Genomic DNA, 12,276 nt, shown 5'->3' with positions numbered 1-12,276 from the left:
GAACAAATCAACGAATTCCAGGACTCTCTTCTGCTGGTGTTCGTTGATTTCGAAAAAGCATTTGACCGACTGAACCACGAAAACATCTGGGCTGCTCTTAGACGACGAGGGGTCCCAGAGAAACTAGTCCATCTCATCGAAGCACAGTACGAGGCATTTTCGTGTAAGGTCTTGCACGACGGTGTCTTGTCCGAACCAATCCCGGTAACTGCTGGAGTGAGACAAGGATGTATTTTGTCACCGCTGCTTTTTCTCATCGTAATGGATGAGATCTTGACTGGATCGATTGACTGTAGACCAAACCGAGGATTGCCGTGGAATCCTTCAACCATGGAGCAACTGAACGACCTTGACCTGGCAGACGATATTGTTTTGCTCGCCCAAACACAACAAGACATGCAGAGCAAACTCGACGACCTCACCGAAAGCTCCAAGGCAGCAGGTCTCAAAATCAATGTCGGAAAGACCAAGTCGATGGAAATCAATACAGAAAATCGTTCCAATTTCGTGGTAGCTGGACAACAGGTTGAGACAGTGGAGTGCTTCCAGTATCTTGGTAGCCAGATTGCGCCTGATGGTGGTACCAAGAAGGACATCGAAACCCGGATCAGAAAAGCCCGATTTGCGTTTGCGAGTCTCCGAAACATCTGGCGGTCACGCCAGATCTCTCTACGAACTAAGATCCGAATCTTCAACTCAAACGTCAAATCCGTATTGCTGTACGGGTGTGAAACTTGGTGCACATATGCGGTGACGACGCGAAAACTGCAAGTTTTTGTGAATCGCTGCCTGCGGAACATCATCCGCGCTTGGTGGCCTGGCAACTGGATCTCAAACGTTGAACTTCATCGCCGGTGTCATCAAAAGGCGCTAGAAATCGAGATTCGGGAACGTAAGTGGAGATGGATTGGGCACACGCTGCGAAGAGATGAAAACGAGATTTGCAGAGAGGCGCTTGACTGGAATCCAGATGGGCATCGAAGAAGAGGCAGGCCCAAAAGCTCGTGGCGGCGAAGTCTAGCCGCTGAAATCCGCACAGTTGACGAGAACCTTGGCTGGCAGCAAGTGAAGACGCTGGCTCCGGATCGCCAGCAGTGGAGATCTTTTATCTCAGCCCTATGCGCCGGTCAATCGGCGCTGGACCCTTAGAGCGTAGAGCGAAGTGATGTATTATAATCTTATTCACAATTTGGAGATAAAAAAGTTCCTTTATATCATGAACTAACAAAGTTTCGCTTGATTGAAAACCCAAAATTAGTTGATAAAATTTTTTCGATTTACCCTATTTATTTTTCGGAAGCTAAAATAAAGCTTGCGCTGCCGATCGCCGTGAGAAACTATACACCGTTGGATAGGTGGAAGTCTCATCAAAAACATATCTTAAAATCAGCTGCTAGTTTTTGCTATATTTTGGATACGATATCATTGAGTGGAACGCTGTTTGGTTTAAAAATGCAAATTTTAAAGTATTTAGACAGAGAAAACAAAGCATTGTTTGCTTCGATATATATGCAAATTCACCTTTAAACATCAGTTTTAATATTTGTCCAACCAACCTACAGGAATTAAAGAAGCCCATACTTAATTTTAACAAAAATATTCATAATTAATTGGAAAATGTTCAATTTCCCAGTATACAGCTCAAACTCCGTTTAAGCAATTATTGAAAAACATGAAAAAAATTGAAAAAAATCTAATTTATTTTTTTCCAACTTTTCGCCTATAATCTTTAACAAAATAGCTTTTTAAAAAATTTTTCCCACTTTTTTTATTTTGAACCACTGTGTCGACGCGAAAGATGGCCACGATGGTGAAAATTTTGGCGTCAACGATGACGTTTAGTTTTTCGCTGTTATTTTTCAGCGACTTTTGAAAAACCGCGTACTGGCACGGTGGCCAGTTTTCCAACACCTCCAAAAACTTTGTTTGGTTGTTTTTACTGCTAAAACTAGCAATAACATTTTTGAAAGCAATTTATTGGGTCCTGAATTAGTTCAACGTGTTTTGATTTATACGGAAAATAAATATGTTCATTCAAAAATCATCAGAGATGTACTGAAAGTTGAAAAAACTTCTAAACTAAACTTCTAAACTAATTTCTGATTTTTTTTGGTTCATGCAATACATTTTATGTGAATCAAAACTAAACTAAATTTTACCCCAGACATGATATTCGATGTCATACAAAAAAAAAAAAAAATAATAATTTTAATGTTTTTGATTGCTACTTTGAAAGCTATTTATCCGTAGGATGAAAATAAAAATCGTAATCTACTGCTTTGCATAGCTAATGAGTTTGTTGGCCTTTGCAAAAAAAAATGTCGTGAAAAAATTGACACGTTTTTTTTTGCTAAATTTGTGAACATTTACGTTTAACTATTATTGTAGTAATTTGTGTGCTCTAATTAACTGTTTTCTACTCACAATTTTCATATTTTATGTACCATGAATGGAGGAACATTGATCACTTTTTTTTAAATTTATTTTAGAATATTTCGGAAGGAGTTGCCTTTTTATAATACTGAACAAAATTTAAAATACTAACTGAGGTAAGTAGTATAAAGCATTATAATTCATAGCCGAATATTTAAATAAAATGTTCTAGAAAAATGTGCCAAACAGAACAAAACAACATCGTTAGAGTGTAATATGAACTTCATAATACCAAATTTTTAAAGCAATAGTAAACTCCCATTTTTTTTAAAGAAGAAGTTTTCCAAAATGTATGTTATGGGCAGGCTTCCGAAAAGTACAGCTTTGCTATGACAGCTTTTTTCTTGCCAAACAAACTGTCTCGGTTTTCCTTACCACTCGGTTCGCTGCTGTACCGTCGGTAACGAATCGTAATGCTTCGGCTACATCGCACACGTGCGAGAACCCAGGCTGTATCTGAGCAATCTGCTCGAAGCATGCGTTGCCGAAAGTGTTGTGCTTCAAGCTGTAGCGAACCCAACCGACAGTTCGGTTTTCATCCCTTCATGCCTCCTGTTTCGAAAATAATTTCATCCTAACTGTCGGCTGCAGGGCGTGACAGTTTGGGCAGGACTGTCACGGGTGACTGTCGTGCCCATACCGTAGCCATGCCTGATCGTATGCGCTGCTGCTCGGTTTCGAATAGATCGAACGAGCCATCTATTCGCACCGAGCAGCAGCATACGATCGGCGCGTAACGCGATATGTGGTGCCGGTGCAGGTTAGGCGAAAGGGGGGGGGGGGGGAGGGGAGGGAGATTGGGGTGATCACCACCCACAGTAGCTTCAAGCAAAAGGAAAATACGTTCGTTCGAAATCAACTCAGCCCGAGCGAATCTCGGCTACAGTCGGACGGAGTAAGTGACACTGTCATGCGAAATTTAACGCATTGAAAACTGTCACGAAGATTTTCCCAAAACTGTCACGAAGCTTAAACAAATTTCATACCCACGAACAAACTCTCGCATGAGGTAAAATAAGCCATCGCTGTACATCGCACGACCTCTCCTTTTAAAACTGTCGGGGAAGAAATATTCGGGACGCTTTCATCGAGGTGCATGTGCGACATTCGCAAGAATACTGTCGTTCGCCAGTACTTTTCGGAAGCCTGGTTATGGGTATAATTGATCCCTAGAGCTTAAAAAGATATATGATTCTTTGAATGGATCGTGATCATTGGTTATCATGAAATTACTAATATCTAATCAATAACTTACATATGTTTACCCAGTAACTATCTGTTAAAATGGACTAAAAATACTGTATTTATCTAAAAACTAGAAAATTGCGCCTTAAAGTATGCAATGATTATAGGGTAGTAGAAAGACTTTAAGAATTATCTTTGTCTGATAGGCTTACAAACTGTTAAATGAGAGCTAATAAAGGCGCTATGCTAAGCTATGCAAATCAGTAGATTGCGATTTTTATTTACGGTTTAATCGGTGAAATCGTTTATTTAAAAAATCAAATTAAATTTCTTTTTCAAGTTTAATAAGTATAAAATCCAGGAAAAATATTCATTTAGGCTTCCGCTTTTCCAAATCCGAATTGCCGGGCCTTACGCTTAACCCCTGCCATCAGATTTTGTACAGCCACCTTGTCCACCTTCTTCGCCGCAGAAAGCCAGTTTGCCTTGAACTGCTACTCGTCCTTAGCAGTATTTTTGGTCTTCTTTAGGTTCCGCTTGGCAATAGCCCAGTATTTCTCAATTGGGTGGAGCTCTGGCGTGTTGGGAGGGTTCTTGTCCTTGGGAACCACCTGCACGTTGTTGGCGGCGTACCACTCCATGGCCTTTTTACCGTAATGGCAAGATGCCAAATCCGGCCAAAACAGTACGGAACAAACGTGTTTCTTCAGGAAAGTCAGCAGACGTTTATTCAAACACTCTTTCACGTAAATTTCTTGGATGACAGTCCCGGAAGCTATGAAAATGCTGCTTTTCAAGCCACAGGTACAGATGGCTTGCCAGACCGGATATTTCTTCGCAAACTTTGACAGTTTCATGTGTTTTTAAAAAATATCTGCTACCTTTCCCCTTACTTTTGCCGTATAAATCTCATGTCCCGGAAGCTGCTTGTAGTCGGCTTTGACGTAGGTTTCGTCGTCAATTACCACGCAGTCAAACTTCGTCAGCATCGTCGTATACAGGCTCCGGGATCGCGCTTTGGTCGTCGTATTTTGTTTATCATTGGGATTTGGAGTCACTACCTTCTTGTAAGTCGATAGTCCGGCTCGTTTTTTGGCTCGATGCACGGTTGTAGACGATACACCCAGCTTATTTGCGTGCGGCATCTCGGAGAGAGAGGTTAGGGTTTCGCTTGAAACTACCGGCAACTCTCTTTGTCGTCTCAGCTGCTTTCGGTTTTCGATTTCCCCCCTATCCAGACTTCCTGGCTGGCGACAAACGTTCCCCAAATACTTTAATTACATTTGTAATGGTTGATTTGGCAACTTTTTGCGATACTGCCAGCTTTGCGTGCGGGTAGCTCGGATTTTCGCCATGCTCTTCTTCCTCGGCATTTTGACAGAAGTTGAACTTTCATGTAAAACAACCCATTTTCTTCTAATTGCTATCATTTTATCAGAAGAAGTGTTTGTTTGTGAGTCTTCGGAAAAACAGATATTCTAAAACTTTAAAACTACATTTTAAGTGATATAAAACAATCTCCAACAACAAACCTAATTTAGCCCATTTGAAACTCAATTTATAGGCTCTCAAACGTAGAAAAGAGTTTTCAGATATTTTAACTTCAGACTTAGTTAATGATGACTATCTGCAAAAGTTACATGTTGATCAAAGTAACCCTGGTGATCAAAGTTCCCCCAGTTGACAGTACACAATGTTGATTTTCAATAATTCAACATTTATTCAACATTTATTCAAAGACGTTTAAAATTCCATTAATATATTTTTTCTGACTTTAATATTTGAAGTGTTGAGATTATTAAACTCGTTGAAATATGTTTTTCATGTAAAGTAAGGCTACTTGCAATGTCTGAAAAGTGTCAAAGTCATTTAAACTGTTGTGGCTTTGAGGAACTTCTTTTTAATCAGACGTATTTTGAAATCCTTTATCCCGACCATTCACTCAACATTATGTTTACCACGTGCGTCACAAAGATGTTTCCGCTCTCGTGCCTCAAATGGTGCACCATCCATTAGATCTTAATACGGGGAAAACCCGGAGCGATCCTTGCAAGCCGGAAGATACAACACATCGTAAATTAGGTTTTTGGCCAATATCTCGAAACGATTCATCTTGCCCAACGCGACCTGAGCTTGAACAAAAATTCCAAAACCTCTCTAACGATAACTGCGCCCTACTGCTGTTGGACACAAAAACCTTCATTAAAATTGATTAGAGATCCATTCCGACATCGATCCAATCGATCTATGGCCGTTTTCTCCCTAATTGAGTGCTGAAAATGGCCGATATCCATATGCTGTTATTCACACATCGTAACCGTTCGAATGATTTCAACAACCGTATGGTGCTTTTCCTGGGAAGAGAATATCCACAGTCGAAAGTGAAAACCGTTTGTGTTTTAGCACATCTTTAGGAGATGTTTTAATTGAGAGAGCAGATAACTTAAAGTTACTTCCGAATACTTCCTGCATGAAAAACAGCGTTATTTTGATAGAATTTTTTGATAAAATTTAGACCATATTGGAGCGATTCTTCCTAATGATAGCCTGAAGCATTGGAATCTTGATGAAGGAGAGCATCATCATTCAGCCAGCATAGTTTTTTAGCTGACGGGATCCGAAAAAATGTTGCAGCTGTCGCGTGCCCAGAGCAGCTTCCTGAATACATTGAGTTGAAAGTAAATGAGAAGAAAAAATACGCAGAAAGGAAAACCTCTTCGAATGATCCTTCTCCTTGAACGAGCGAACCATCCATTATAATTTCTGCTCATGGCTACCGCACTTGGATCTTCCAAATTCCAGGTACCTACCTATGTAGATAGAACATTTGGAAGGCGAACCCAATCAAGATCATCTCGGCACGCGTGCTCATAATCGGGATAATTTCGAGTGACTTAAAACACGGGGCAAATTTGACATGTACAATTTTTAGTCTTTCAAATGCAGATACATACATACAAAATTTGTTTTTCTTAACTAAAGATGAATAGACGCTTTAAATTTGAACAAGACTTCTTTTTTTTTTTTTTAATTGACAGGTAGGTAACTGTTTGTATTTACCTTTTCCACTTGTTCGGCGATTTCGAAATTTTGGTTTCTTCACTGTTGGTTTCGACGGTAGGTGGCGGAACTACCATTTTTCCGAAACTGTGGGAAAAATGTACCTGTTTAGCCCGATTTTGTTGAAAAAATGGCCTATTTTGTATTTAAAGTTGGGTAGCACTTTTTAACTGGGATAGCATTTCTTCAGATCGATCGATACGCACTCTGGAATGAAAATTGCGTACTGTTGGAAAAATTATCCAACAAACGAAATCGAGTGTCCAGTGAGTATGGTCAGTGCTTTAATGTTGCAATTGACGATTTGTAGGGGAGAAAACAGTAGATAAAATAGCAAAAAAAAATGAAAACGACGAAAATGGCAGCTATGACATATCGTTTTTCAAGTGTCATTGTTGAACATGTTTTGTGAAGTTTGCCCTTTTTTAAATCTTCATTTTGTTATTTGCAGCCATTTTTGAATTTTTGTCATTTTTGAAATTTTTTCATTTTATTATTTCTATTTTTTATCGTTTTTTTAATGTTTGGAAATTTTTTAGTTTTTCATTATTTTTCTAAAAATTTTTATATTTTTTACAATTTTTATAATTTTTTGATTTATATAATTTTTATAATTTTATAATTTTTATAATTTTTATAATTTTTATAATTTTTATAATTTTTATAATTTTTATAATTTTTATAATTTTTATAATTTTTATAATTTTTATAATTTTTATAATTTTTATAATTTTTATAATTTTTATAATTTTTATAATTTTTATAATTTTTATAATTTTTATAATTTTTATAATTTTTATAATTTTTATAATTTTTATAATTTTTATAATTTTTATAATTTTTGTAATTTTTATAATTTTTATAATTTTTATGATTTTTATAATTTTTATAATTTTTAAAAATTTTATAATTTTTAAAATTTTTACAACTTTTATATTTTTAAAAATTTCGAAATTTTTATAATCTTTTAAATTTTAATAATTTTTATAATTTTCGTAATTTTAATAATTTTTATAATTTTTATAATTTTTATAATTTTTATAATTTTTATAATTTTTATAATTTTTATAATTTTTATAATTTTTATAATTTTTATAATTCTTATTTTTTATAATTTTTGATTTATATAATTTTTATAATTTTATAATTTTTATAATTTTTATAATTAATATAATTTTTATAATTTTTATAATTTTTATAATTTTTATAATTTTTATAATTTTTATAATTTTTATAATTTTTATAATTTTTATAATTTTTATAATTTTTATAATTTTTATAATTTTTATAATTTTTATAATTTTTATAATTTTTATAATTTTTATAATTTTTATAATTTTTATAATTTTTATAATTTTTATAATTTTTATAATTTTTATAATTTTTATAATTTTTATAATTTTTATAATTTTTATAATTTTTATAATTTTTATAATTTTTATAATTTTTATAATTTTTATAATTTTTATAATTTTTATAATTTTGATAATTTTTGTAATTTTTATAATTTTTATAATTTTTATGATTTTTATAATTTTTATCATTTTTAAAAATTTTATAATTTTTAAAATTTTTATAACTTTTATATTTTTAAAAATTTCGAAATTTTTGTAATCTTTTATATTTTAATAATTTTTATAATTTTCGTAATTTTTATAATTTTTATAATTTTTATAATTTTTATAATTTTTATAATTTTTATAATTTTTATAATTTTTATAATTTTTATAATTTTTATAATTTTTATATAATTTTTATAATTTTTGTTATTTTTATAATTTTTATAATTTTTATAATTTTTATAATTTTTATAATTTTTATAATTTTTATAATTTTTATAATTTTTATAATTTTTATTATTTTAATATTTTTATAATTTTTATATTTTTTGTAATTTTTATAATTTTTATAATTTTTATAATTTTTATAATTTTTATAATTTTTTATAATTTTTATAATTTTTATAATTTTTAAAATTTTTATAGCTTTTTAATTTTTATAATTTTTAATAATTTTTATGATTTTATAATTTTTATAATTTTTAAAAATTTTATAATTTTTTAAATTTTTATAATTTTTATAATTTTTATAATTTTTATTATTTTTATAATTTTTATAATTTTTATAATTTTTATAATTTTTATAATTTTTATAATTTTTAAATTTTCTTTTTTTTTAATATTTTTATAATTTTTATAATTTTTATAATTTTTATAATTTTTATAATTTTTATTATTTTTATAATTTTTATAATTTTTATAATTTTTATAATTTTTATAATTTTTATAATTTTTATAATTTTTATAATTTTTATAATTTTTATAATTTTTGAATTTTAATGTTTTTATAATTTTTATAATTTTTATATTTTTTGTAATTTTTATAATTTTTATAATTTTTATAATTTTTATAATTTTTATTATTGTTATAACTTTTTAATTTTTATAATTTTTATAATTTTTATAATTTTTAATAATTTTATAATTTTTTATAATTTTTATAATTTTTATAATTTTTATAATTTTCATAATTTTTTGGTGTTTATAACTTTTATTATTCTTATAATTTTTATTATTTTTATAATTTTTATGTTTTTATAATTTAATTGTTATAATTTTTATTATTTTTTAATTTTTATAATTTTTATAATTTTTATAATTTTTATAATTTTTGTAATTTTTATAATTTTTATAATTTTTATAATTTTTATAATTTTTATAATTTTAATAATTTTTATAATTTTTATAATTTTTATAATTTTTATAATTTTTATAATTTTTATAATTTTTATAATTTTTATAATTTTTATAATTTTTATAATTTTTATAATTTTTATAATTTTTGTTATTTTTATAATTTTTATAATTTTTATAATTTTTATAATTTTTATAATTTTTATAATTTTTATAATTTTTATAATTTTTATAATTTTTTTAATTTTTATAATTTTTATAATTTTTATAATTTTTATAATTTTTATAATTTTTATAATTTTTATAATTTTTATAGTTTTTATAATTTTTATAATTTTTATAATTTTTATAATTTTTATAATTTTTATAATTTTCATAATTTTTATAATTTTTATAATTTTTATAATTTTTATAATTTTTATAATTTTTATAATTTTTATAATTTTTATAATTTTTATAATTTTTATAATTTTTATAATTTTTATAATTTTTATAATTTTTATGATTTTTATAATTTTTATAATTTTTATAATTTTTATAATTTTAATAATTTTAATAATTTTTATAATTTTTATAATTTTTATAATTTTTATAATTTTTATAATTTTTATAATTTTTATAATTTTTATAATTTTTATTTTTTTTATAATTTTTATAATTTTTATAATTTTTATAATTTTTATTATTTTTATAATTTTTATAATTTTTATAATTTTTATAATTTTTATAATTTTTATAATTTTTATAATTTTTATAATTTTTATAATTTTTATAATTTTTATAATTTTTATAATTATAAATTTTATAATTTTTTAAAGTTGTATGATTTTTATGATTTTTATCATTTTCATAATTTTTATAATTTTTATAATTTTAATAATTTTTATAATTTTTATAATTTTTATAATTTTTATAATTTTTATAATTTTTATAATTTTTATAATTTTTATAATTTTCATAATTTTTATAATTTTTATAATTTTTATAATTTTTATAATTTTTATAATTTTTATAATTTTTATAATTTTTATAATTTTTATAATTTTTATAATTTTTATAATTTTTATAATTTTTATAATTTTTATAATTTTTATAACTTTTTTAATTTTTATAATTTTTATTTTTTTTATAATTTTTATAATTTTTATAATTTTTATAATTTTTATAATTTTTATAATTTTTATAATTTTTATAATTTTTATAATTTTTATAATTTTTATAATTTTTATAATTTTTATAATTTTTATAATTTTTATAGTTTTTATAATTTTGATATTTTTATAATTTTTATAATGTTTTTATTTTTTATATACATACTTATATTTTTAAAATTTTCTTTTTTTTTAATATTTTGATAATTTTTATAATTTTCATTATTTTAGTTATTTTTATAATATTAATGTTTTTTTATATACCTATACGGTTTGGATGTGAAATAATTTTTATAATTTTTGTTCTCTTCATAATTTTTATTATTATTAAAATTTAATAATTTTTATAATTCTATAATTTTTATTATTTCCATAAATTTTAATTTTTAATAATTTTTATTAATTTTATGATATTTGTAATTTTTTAGGATTTTTATATTTTTTTAAATTCATCAACTTTTTTGTTATTTTTGTCATTTTTTAAATTTTTGTATTTATTGTAATTTTCATAATTTTTGTAATTTTTGTCATTTTTGTTATTTTTTTCATATTTTTCATTTTCGTCATTTTTGTCATTTTCGTCATTTTTGTCATTTTTGCCATTTTTATCATTTTTGTCATTTTTGTCATTTTTGTCATTTTTGTCATTTTTGTCATTTTTGTCATTTTTGTCATTTTTGTCATTTTTATCATTTTTATCATTTTTGTCATTTTTGTCATTTTTGTCATTTTTGTCATTTTTGTCATTTTTGTCATTTTTGTCATTTTTGTCATTTTTGTCATTTTTTGATAAAAAAAAACCTCCCCAAATGTCCAATATTTCAGACCTATTTTTTTAATTCTAAATAACACCTCATCTTATAACGTTTTCAAGACATTTGGCACAAAAAAACTGGTTTCGAAATATGGTTTATTTCCCTCACCCCCACTTTTGCGGATTTGGAATTCCTTTCTTGGTTACGGTCTACATTATAGACTTTATAAAAATCCTGACTGCATCTTCTCAATGCGATATCTTAAAAGAGTTTAAAGTTAGGTAACTATATAAAACATTCTTTCTCTTCTTGAAATCAGAAGCTGTAGGATTTATCATATTGGATTTCCTAAAAAAGGTCGTCGACCTTAAAAACTGCTAACTTTGAAAGATCAATAACAAAGCAAAGCAATAGAAACATTATTACCAACTGGTTGTTGAGATATTGTACAACTCGATGTTTCTATTAATGATTTTTATTTTGCTGTAGGGAAACTTCTGGAGATGTGTCTTTTTGTGTTTAAATTTGCTATCTCATCCAAAGTATATAATCTGTATGAGATATGAAAAGTAGGAATATGGAATTTCGTAATATTGAAGTTTGTTTATTTAACTTCAAATAGAATATGCTTTGCTTGTTTATTGAACCCAAAACTTTATTGAATATAACAATTTTTTAATTTAAAAAGTTGAATCCATGTTTCATAATTATTAACGACAAATATAGTGCAAATTTCCATTGCGCAGTGGTTTTTGAAAATATTCAAGAAAACTTAAATTGGTCAGCAGATTGGCTACCCCTCACTAAATCAGACCGTGAAACCAAGGTTCGAAGCGTATCGTCATTTTCAACGAGACCTATCGTTTTCGTCCCGGAATGAAGGCCGCCTCATGGGCAGATGTTTCCAGACAATTGGGTGATGGTTTGATTTTTTGTTTTCGATTTTGATACTGGTACAATTGTCGCTTTCTGGTCGTATGCTGCCTGCCGTAAGACCCA

This window comes from Uranotaenia lowii, chromosome 2 (assembly GCF_029784155.1).
Source record: "Uranotaenia lowii strain MFRU-FL chromosome 2, ASM2978415v1, whole genome shotgun sequence".
Lineage (NCBI taxonomy): Eukaryota > Metazoa > Arthropoda > Insecta > Diptera > Culicidae > Uranotaenia > Uranotaenia lowii.
The sequence above is the reverse complement of the archived record's forward strand: the minus strand, read 5'-3'. Positions refer to the sequence as shown.